Source organism: Peromyscus eremicus, chromosome 8b, assembly GCF_949786415.1.
Source record: "Peromyscus eremicus chromosome 8b, PerEre_H2_v1, whole genome shotgun sequence".
Lineage (NCBI taxonomy): Eukaryota > Metazoa > Chordata > Mammalia > Rodentia > Cricetidae > Peromyscus > Peromyscus eremicus.
In genome coordinates, this window is record NC_081424.1 from 53,189,078 (window position 1) to 53,198,794 (window position 9,717).

Genomic DNA, 9,717 nt, shown 5'->3' on the forward strand with positions numbered 1-9,717 from the left:
TGGTGGCGGCTGGCAGTGTCTCCCTCACCCAGCTTCCTGTTCTCTCAATTCTCCTCTCTGTTAGTCCCGCCTACACTTCCTGCCTGGCCACAAATAAATCAGTGATTTATTTATTGACCAATCAGCAACACATTTGACATACAGACCATCCCACAGTGCTTCCTCTTTTCTTAAAAAGGAAGGTTTTAACCTTTACACATCTCCAAAGTCAGTTTGGCATATTTGGGATGGCACCAATCACTTCAGTTTGGTACAGGACTTCAATAATGCTGGTCCTTCACTGGAGGGTGCATTTTACATGTTCAGTGTAGATATATTGAACAGGACTTTTAAAAGCACAATGCTTATGTTGTTAGTTCTGCATTTTTTGTTTTGTTTTCACCAAATGGTATGAGCATATGGCCAGCGCTTCCTGGGCAGTATGATCTGAAGGTAACAGGCTCCTGGTGGCATAGAGCCATGGTGATCTGTCAAGATGAGCTTCAGTTCTGAAGAGTTTGCAGTGAAGGCCTCCTTCAGCCAACTGTCTACATGCAGTCCCCTCTCCTCACATTTAATGTCCAGTGGCTGATGTGGTAGCGGGATATTGGAATGGATCTAGGGGGGAAATTAGGTTTGGTTAATTAGTGGACGTTTGTATTGGCAAGCCTGTTTTCAAAAATTAGACTTGATAGATTCGTTTGGGGGCTCAGAGTACTGAGCAGTCAAATCCTGACAGAAGCAAACATCTCCCGCCCACCCATAGAACCTGCCTTTAGTAGTTGTTGCTTAATAGTGTAACATGTGCGTGCCTGGCAGCTGTTCCTGCGCTCAGGCGTGTGTGTGGAGGATTGAGGTAACACTGTGGAGAGCGTTCTCTTTACCTCTTGCCTAGTTTGCCACATGGAGCCAGAAGCAAGGATTGTGTTGTTTCTAGCTTCCTATCAGCAGTCAGACTTTCTAGGGCCCTGCGTGGGGGATTCCCCAGTGCTCCTGGCCAGTGTCCCAACTCTTGTCACATCTACCCACCTGAGTCCTCCTGGCCTCCAAGAAGAGCTCTGACCCACCACTGGAGGGCTCACTGGTGAACAAGGACTCAGGAGTGTCCCAGGCCAGGCTTCTTAGGATCCTTCCCCGACCTAATCCTGCTGAGATCCTTGGTGCCATCCCCCACAGCAGAACAGTGACCTGGGCCTGAGCCAAGGATAGACACCACCATGTTTTTTCCTTAAGAAAACAAACATTGACCATCATGTGTGTCTACAGGGAACTATAGAGGAGTGAGCAGGTGTGAGCCGTTCTGCCTAAGATTAGGCAGAGTGGCACACTGGCTTAGCTTGTAATAGCAGGATGCAGACAAGGAACCCAGCCCTGCTTGGAGGGTCAAGCTAGGAAAGTCTTCTTCCTAAGCAGGGAGCTAGGGCTGGCCCTGGGCATCCCGATGGCTAACAGAGACCCATCGAGTTCATCTGCAGGCTTGAGGCAATCTGGAGGAGCAGTGAGTCGGCACAGGGTCACGTCCCCTTGTTCCCTCTGAGAAGCTGGCACTGGGAAATGCTGGGGGTGCCAGTGCTGGAAACACAGCCAAGTCCACAGCCAGGAAGGTGCAGCTGGGGGAAATGGGGCTTAGTGACCATCGAGGGGCTGGCAGGGCTCAATCTAGGGTTCCGAGGGCTGAGACAAAACAGCCCCGGAGGTGTTAGAAAGCAGAAAGGGGCATGAAGGCGGCAAAACAAGAAGAGATGAGAATGGGCCATGGTCTGGGAGCATGGCTGCTTCTAAGAGACCTGCTTGTCCACAAGACCTTTCAGGAGAGGCACCTGCACTCCAGCCCCACGTGGCACCTCCTCATCCATAAGCCCCTGCATTTGTCTTGTTTCTAGCCTGAGGAGTAGCAACAGGAAGTACACCCTGGAACTGGGGTGTCCACAGAGCCCCAGGAGGCTCGTCCATGGGTGCTGGATATAGGGGTTAGACTCAGTGCCTGAGAACTGGCGCCATCTGTGTGGATGGTTACCTCAGGGCCAGCGTAGCATGTGCAGAGATCTCAGGGCTGGGATCTGGTTAAGAACAAGAACATGAAAGGGTAGAAGGCGTGGAAATGGATGACAGCCCGGGAGAACAGGGTGGAGCCCAGGATAGACAGTCCTTATCAGGGCCTCGGACACAACCCTGCTGACACGTGGCCACTGTCCTTTCAACTTGGTGACTAGGAGCCATTTGGGAGAGCTGTTCCTGCTGTAGGGAGGGAAGTTCTACAGCTCATTTCAGTGGCTTCTCCTTGAGCTGTTCCTTCAAGGAGCTCTGAGGTCTGCTATCCCTCTGGGATTCCCAGTGCGTTCAGGGAGGAGTGGTCCCGTGACCCTGTGTGGTCAGCAACCCCGCTTCTCATGCAAACCCTCTGTTTGGTCTTCAGGAGTGGTGGACTCAGTGCCGTGGCCTTCAATGCCTGCCATGGTACTTAGTTCTACAAGCTGTTCTCTGAGGGTGTACCTCTGTGTTGAGGGCTGGGTCATTCTCTGTCCTTAGTTCTAACACTGAGGAAGCTGACTTCAAGTTGAAGGCTGAAATCGAGCATCCCAGGAGGCCCTCCAAAGCCTCTGCAAGCAGGAGAGGACCAGCCTGCTGGCGGAGCACCCAAGCCTAGAGTTCAGAATGGACTACCACATTTGCCTTCATCAGTGGGATAAGTCTAGAAACTGGAGAGCTTTTGACAGGTCCACAATAGTTCCTCATCCTGATTGCCCCAACATCTAGGACCCTGAGATTCTGGAGAGAGAACCTATGTCAGGTCGTGTGGTAGGTGACCAAGGCTGGAATCTCTAGGTGAGCCAAGAATGATGTAGTACCACATGGCCTTTTTGACTGTGGCTTCCTCTTCATTCTTCAAGCTACCATGCCTCAAGACCAGCTTTTCCATGCTACTGGAACATTCCATGGAAAGCCCCTAGGTTTATAGTGCCCCGTAAGTATAGCCAGGCTTTCTTTGGACCACCAGCTCCCAAATAGTGACACAGAGACTTTTAATTAATTATGAAAGCTTGGCCTTAACTTATGCTTGTTCCCAAGTAGCTCTTAAAACTTAAATTAACCCATTTATATTAATCTACGTTCTGCCACATGGCTTGTTACCTCGCCTCAGTACTGTATGTCTGTCTTCATCTGCATCTGGCTGGCAAATCTCCAGCGCCTCTGAGTCTTTCCCAGAATTCCTATCTCTGCCCGGAAGTTCTGCCTATCCTCACCTGCCTAGCTGTTGGCCGTTCAGCTCTTTATTAAACCAATCAGAAGATGCTTTAGGTAGGTGAGGTTAAACAGACATATCTTCAAACAGCGTACAAAAAGATTATCCCAACATCTAAAGCCATATTCAGGCATCATGTAGTGGACTCCTGAACCCTATGGGCATTTCACAGCAGGCTGGAGTAGGGGGGCTGTGTGGCCTGGTACCCCTTAAACACATCACCCAAGAATCTTCTACACTGTCGCAGGTCACTTAGTCTGGTTTTCTCCTAACCAAGAATAGCAGGAAGATGAACAAAACAAACTTACTTTTCTGAAGCTACTCCCTGTACCAAAAGATGGGGTGCTGTGTGTTCCCACCAAATTTGACTCTACCGGTCCCGTGTGTGCCTGGCCTTCTCTGGGGCTGCATGCCATTTCCGGACGGTCCCTAGCCTCCTCCACACTGCCCTCCTGCCACTCTCCCTCCTCGTTCACTAACGTGGGCTATCTGCGTCATCCTCACCCTCCATTGCCTTCCGAGGGCCAGCCTCGGAACCAGCTCCCACGTCATGGCTGTACCTGCTGCCACGCCGTGAGTGTCTGAAACAGCCCTTTCTCGTTCCTCCCACGTTAGCGTGTTCCTCACTCGGCCACTCACTGCTTAACTCCATCCCACACACCGTGCTCTGTTTTCTTAGGACAGTCCTTTAGCGGAAACCCCTGTTGTTCACAGAGACATTATGACGTCATGGCTTTCCCTGCTCTTTCGCGTGTTCCCCCAGTTTGGGAGGCTTTTGTCTTTGTTTTTTTTATTCTTCCCTTTCATGTTGTCATAGTCGGTGGTTTATGTCATTTCTATACTTGATCTTGCTTTTTTGAGCATTCCTTGTCCACATGTGGTCAGATACCCTGTGTGCTCCCTGCCTTCCCTGATAACACGATGATTTTCACCGTGTGTTTTCCTTGGAGTGCTCTGCAATGATTGCTTGACTTACCGTGGTATCCATGATACACGGCTCACTGCTTCTGTAGACCTATCCAAAAGGAACAATTAATGTTTTCCTGCTAAAAATGGTTCTTTCAAACGCTCCCCCTGTTTGGATGAGACTATATTTTTTTTCCTGTTTCCTGAAAAAAAATAAACAATTTCATAGGAAAATATTGGCTGAATCCTTCACACAAGCCCCTTATTTTAGAGCTCAGAGTCTTTTAAAGTGTCCGATTATGCTTTTTCTCTAATTTGATGGATATGAGAGGGATTTTATACAAAACTGTGTTAACATATTTCATTGACATACAGAAGTGTGCAGAGAAACTTTACCATTCCGGAGGTCCCAGTGGCTGTGAGGTAGAGGTGGAGCCACTGTGGAAACAGTAATGCACCAGAACCTCCCTGCTGGGCAGGCAGTGTGATAGGATGTGTTTCCTAAAGCCATACCTCAGGGGGGTGGGTCCCCCAAAACACAGACAGGGCTTCCCAGAGGCCTGCGAAGGCAGCAGAACATGGAAGAGGGGTGTCAGTTCAGGATGAGCGCATGCTTTGTGAAAGTGTGGAAATGAAGGGTGCAGTGGAGTGGGGTGTATGTGCAAACCTCTCCTAACTGCTGTAACCACTTCCGTGGGGTACTTACGGAGCTGTCTCCACACTCTAATCACTCTGCTCTTTTAAATGGGACCTGAACGGCCGCCGGCATGGGACCTCTGTCGTTGGGAAGCTGTACATCTCCCGGGTCTCTTCACTGGCCCCTGTGGCGTCTCTAACCAGCTTGGCACAGAGAGGTTCTTCCTCCACAGAGAGGAGGTTAGGGCTCTGGTTAGAATTTCTCTTTTGTGACCCAGGGCGAGGGCAGGTTTTGGGATAAGACGATGTTTCTTCAATGTCATTTTAAAAAGCATTTTAGGACAGTTACAAATTCTCATCCAAGTTCCCAGGTGGAGAGACCCTGTGTACTTGGCCACTTGCGTCCATTTTGCGTCTAGATAAGCACGACCCAGAGCTCAGTGACCCAGGGCTGAGCCCAGGAAACTGAGGCAGCAATGGAGCACCAAACGTTTCAACGCTCAGGCAGTGGATGCACCACCGTGCCCAGGCCATTTACCTCACACAGTCTCTGCATCTGCTTAGCCACCCAAGGCAGCTACAGCTGCTCTCCAGACAGTGACACTCTCTGGGGCTTCATCAAGCCCTCTCTCCGCAGTGGCTGGCCAGTGAATGTCATGTGCCTCTCCATAACACTCTATGACCCCCTCAAAATCCTGAGACACCCACTACCCACCTGGGTCAGTGTGCACTTGGAGGGGAGAGGGGTCTCATTATGACAAGGGCTTGCTGGGGACAGTTGTGAGTGTTCAGTTTATAGATGTTTGGGGCTTCGGAACAACAGAATAAGGACCAGCACTGTCCTACAGGGAACGGTTACCCTGTATTTTAAAAAAAAAAAAAAAAAAAAAAAGTCCTTTATTTGAGGAGAAACCAAGCCAAATGGTTTGGGGCTCCTAAAGATGTCTTGGTGACAGTGAGGAAGACATGATTGTAAAGGAACCCGGGACGGACAGGTGCTGGGGTATAATGGGGGGGGGGGGCTGTTGTTTTCACAAAATGAGGGAAAGGCATCCAGGCAGTCAGTCATTAAGAAGGCAGCATAATAGTCTTGTCATGTCTGCTCCGTGACAGCTCTGCCGGGTTCTAATTTGTCCTGCACCTCAAATTACCCTTCAAGAGCAACTGTGTCCTCTGACCAAGCTGTCCCAGCAGGACGGAGGGAGGAAAGTCGATCTGTATCTCCTCCATGCTCCCGCTTCTAGGAGAGAAGATGGATAAACACAGTTAGAAGCTTCTGGAATTGCTTGGAGAAGAGAAGACCAGCTGGGGCTGGAAAGAAGGGAGGAGGAGGGTGTGAATGGGTGGTTCTGAGTGGCTAAGGGATGCTGGGGCCACTGCTGGGCTCAGCTCCCCTTGGACAGGGGACAAGAAGTCAGGGCTGCAATGTCGAAGGTCGGGACAGGTTAAGCACAAAAAGCGCTTTGCCTCCAGGCTTCTGGGAAGCTTGGGCACTGCTCTGCAAGGCAGACAAGGGCCGCCCCTGAGGCAGCACCCACTGACAGGTGGCCCTGGAGTTGCCCTGAACCCAGCATGTCCCCTGGGGCTGCATGACCACTTCAGGTCGAGTCCCATCACCCTGTGGCCTTCGGAGTTCTTGCTATTGCAGGTACAAGGCCTTTCATCCTGGACACACAACATCCCCACCACTAGAACAGCTGCTGTGAGGAAAAGGTTGACTGAGAGACCCACCTGGCTTGCTTGGAGGCACCCTGTAGGGCACAGGCTGAGGGCACCCTCCCTCTGAAGAAACAGGAGCGATGAACTCACAGGTATAAAATCAGAGCAAAGAAAAGTTTAGCCTAAAGGAGAGAGCAAACAGGAGTCCAGGCAGAGCTAACACCCTGAGCACTGGGGACATATGGCATCTGTCAATCAAATGTAGAGCAACCTTCAGAAGCCATTAGAAGGCTGCCCCATGCTGGCCCAGCCATTTGTGCCAGCCGATGGTTTCTCCGTCCCACAGGCTCTGCAAACGTGCTGTTCCTGGGACTAATTAGCCTTCCAGAGGGCAGACAAGAGCCCTCTACTGGAACTTTCTTAGGAACAGAGCCATCAGCCGGCTTCAAATAGACACCACTAGAAATAGGCACAGGTCCAAGAAAGCAGTGGCCGCCTCTCTCCAGGAACAGCCAGGGCTGCTTCCTCTGCCTCGGGCTCAGTGGCCTTCACACTTCAACCCAGCTTCATTCTTGGCTGGGCAGAGGCCGCTGGCCTCTCCCTGTAAGCATCCTCCCCTGACAAGGCTGCAGTCACATCTGCCTCACAGCGGGGCCTGGGCTATCATTAGCCTTCTGCCGAGTTCTGAGAGGGCGAGGTGTGCTTCTGTTTTGTTCACGGCGGGTCTTCTGAGGTCTGGCGTGAGCAGGTGCCTTGTTAATTCCATGTGGCTACATGTCTGCATTTGTCTCCTCTGACAGATTCCCATGGGCTTTGAAGAGCACTTCTCTTTCTTCCTCCTCCTCTTCCTCCTCTTCCTTCTCTTCTTCTTCCTCTTCCTCCTCCCCCTTCCTCCTCCTCCTTTTTCTTCCTCTTTCTCTTCCCCCTCCTCCTCCTTCCCCCTCCTCTTCCTCTTCCTTTTTTTTTGCAAATTGGGTGTCACATAGCCCAGGCTGTCTCAAGCTCACTGTGTAGCCAAGGATAACTTGGACATTCAGATGCTCCTGCATCTACCTCATGAATACCTGGAATGCACGTGTGCACCTCCCATGCGTGTTTTATGCAGTGCTGGTGATGGAACCCAGGCCTTCATTCATGATAGACAAGTGCCCTACCCACTGAGCCACTCCTCCACCCTGGGGAATCACACTGTTAAGTCATAATGTTTAGTGCTGCTGTCTTTAGCACCATGGAGGTCTAAGGAGAACGAAGTGGTTTATGCCCATCATTAAACGCACTGGCCAGGCCCACCATCCCTTAGCCCTGTCTTGTCCCATCCCTCCCCAACTCCCACATCCCCCCTACCCTGTTCTCTCTTGCCTTGTCTTCATGTACCTCAGGAGGGACTCCAAGAGTCAAGTAGAAATGCCAGCATTTGCCAAGGCCAGGTTGCTGCTGTGTCCACCCTTGACTGTGACCATACCTTGCCGTAGCTGATGCTTTTGGTCTGCCCCCAAGGAGACCTTCCCAGTTAGCACAGCCCATCCAGGAAAAGGGTGCTCGGTTGGTTTCCCCATTTGCCTGGTGTGTCAGTAAGTTTTCCGTTACTATAACAAAATACCTGAGATAATCAAAAAGAAAAAAGGTTTGTTTTGGCTCCTCACTTGGGAAGTTCTGAACTGTGGTCTGTTGCCATGTTGCTGTTCTGTGATAAGACTGGAAAACTCGAGGGAGGAAGCTGCTTGCTTCATAGTCAGTTTCTAGGAGAAAGAAGGGCTAGGGTCCCCCAGTACTCTTCAAGGGCATACCCTGATGACCTAACACCCTTCAACTAGGCTATACCTCCTAAAGGTTCCACCACTTCCCAGTAGCACCCTGGCCTAGGAACTAACCACTAAGGCTCCTAGGGACACTCTACACCTGAGGTGTAGCATCTAGGTGTCCCTTGACTTTGGGGTCTATGGATTGGAGCGTATGTGGGACATTTGACCACAGGAGGGCTTCATGGGGCCGTTTTGTTGGTGCCTTGACCCAGGTAGTCACTCCACCTTCACGTCTTTGCTCAGTGCTCCCAGTTTGTCCCCAAGGATGGAGTGGTTGACCAGCTGGGGCCAAGGCAGGAAGGTGCCCTTCTGTGTCTCTAGGAGAAAGTACTTTCAGCTGAATAAAGCCAGCAGGGTAAGTGGCTGGAAGCTCTAGGAAATTATTTATCTTGTGTTTGATGATTTATTGATTTTTACTTTGTGTACATTGGTGTTTTGCCTGCCTGTATGTCTGTGTGAGGGTGTCTGATCCCGGAGTTACAGACAGTTGTGAGCTGCCATGTGGGTGCTGGGAATTGAACCTGAGTCCTCTGGAACAGCCAATGTTCTTAACCACTGAACCATATTTCCAGCCCCTGGGAAACTTTATATTTCTATGAAAAATAAAACTGCCTGGGACAAGGAGGTCTTCAGGTGGGCCAAAGGAAATGTGTGCTGACTCAGGTCCACTGAGTCCGCTGAGAGGACTTGAACTGAGTACACACTGGATGTTGCAGGTGGCTGCCGGCTTACAACATATTGTCTCCCAGCAAACAGATCGACAGGCTGAACCCCTGGCCTGCTATCTGTCCTTAAAATGAGAGGTCAGTGTTAGTTGGGGCCAGGGGTATAACTCAGGATAGAGTGTGCATGGAAATACCTGGGCCCAACCCCCACACTAAGAAGGAAAACAGGTCCATTCTAGAACTCCAAAAGGAATAGGGACATAAAGATAAGAATTGAAAAGCAAAACTACTACCTGTACATCTGGCACCTAGAAATATCCACTTAAATAAAGTTTAATTTTATAAGCAAACTTTAAAATTTATTATAGCATGAGCCTCTCCGTGTCATTAATTCTTCTAAAATTTGAGCCTTAGTGGTTGCCTGGGGTTCCATTTATTTCCCCAGTCCTCAAACGTTGGACTTTTATGTCTTCCCCGCATTTCTACCATCGTAAAAAATGCCACCGTGAACATCCTGGAAGATGGATCTCTGAGACGACGTGTAATTAATTCATTAAGATAAATTCCTGGGAGTAGGAAATGTGTCAAATGGAATGAACGCTTTTTAAACCTCTTTGGACATGTGGCCAAGTTACATTCTTGGGAACGACACATCATTGAAAATCCTAAGAAAAAGAATCTCCCACCTCAAACCAGCCATCCTTGGGCTTCTTCCAAGGGGATGGGCAGAGTGGTTTATTTTCATTTCTTTGTCAGTAGGCTTGAAGTGTGTGTGTGTGTGTGTGTGTGTGTGTGTGTGTGTGTGTGTGTATTCTCAACCTCTGGT

The 9,717-nt window shown here is 50.1% G+C and overlaps 1 long non-coding RNA gene across 1 annotated transcript; it reads right to left on the reverse strand.

Annotated features, from left to right (window-relative positions):
• Positions 1-288: 288 nt before the first annotated feature.
• On the reverse strand, positions 289-3,872 carry LOC131918314 (uncharacterized). Its single transcript, XR_009380943.1, has 2 exons — positions 3,784-3,872; positions 289-597 (listed from the first exon to the last, which is right to left on the reverse strand). It is a non-coding gene; the product is annotated as an uncharacterized LOC131918314 (long non-coding RNA).
• Positions 3,873-9,717: the final 5,845 nt, after the last annotated feature.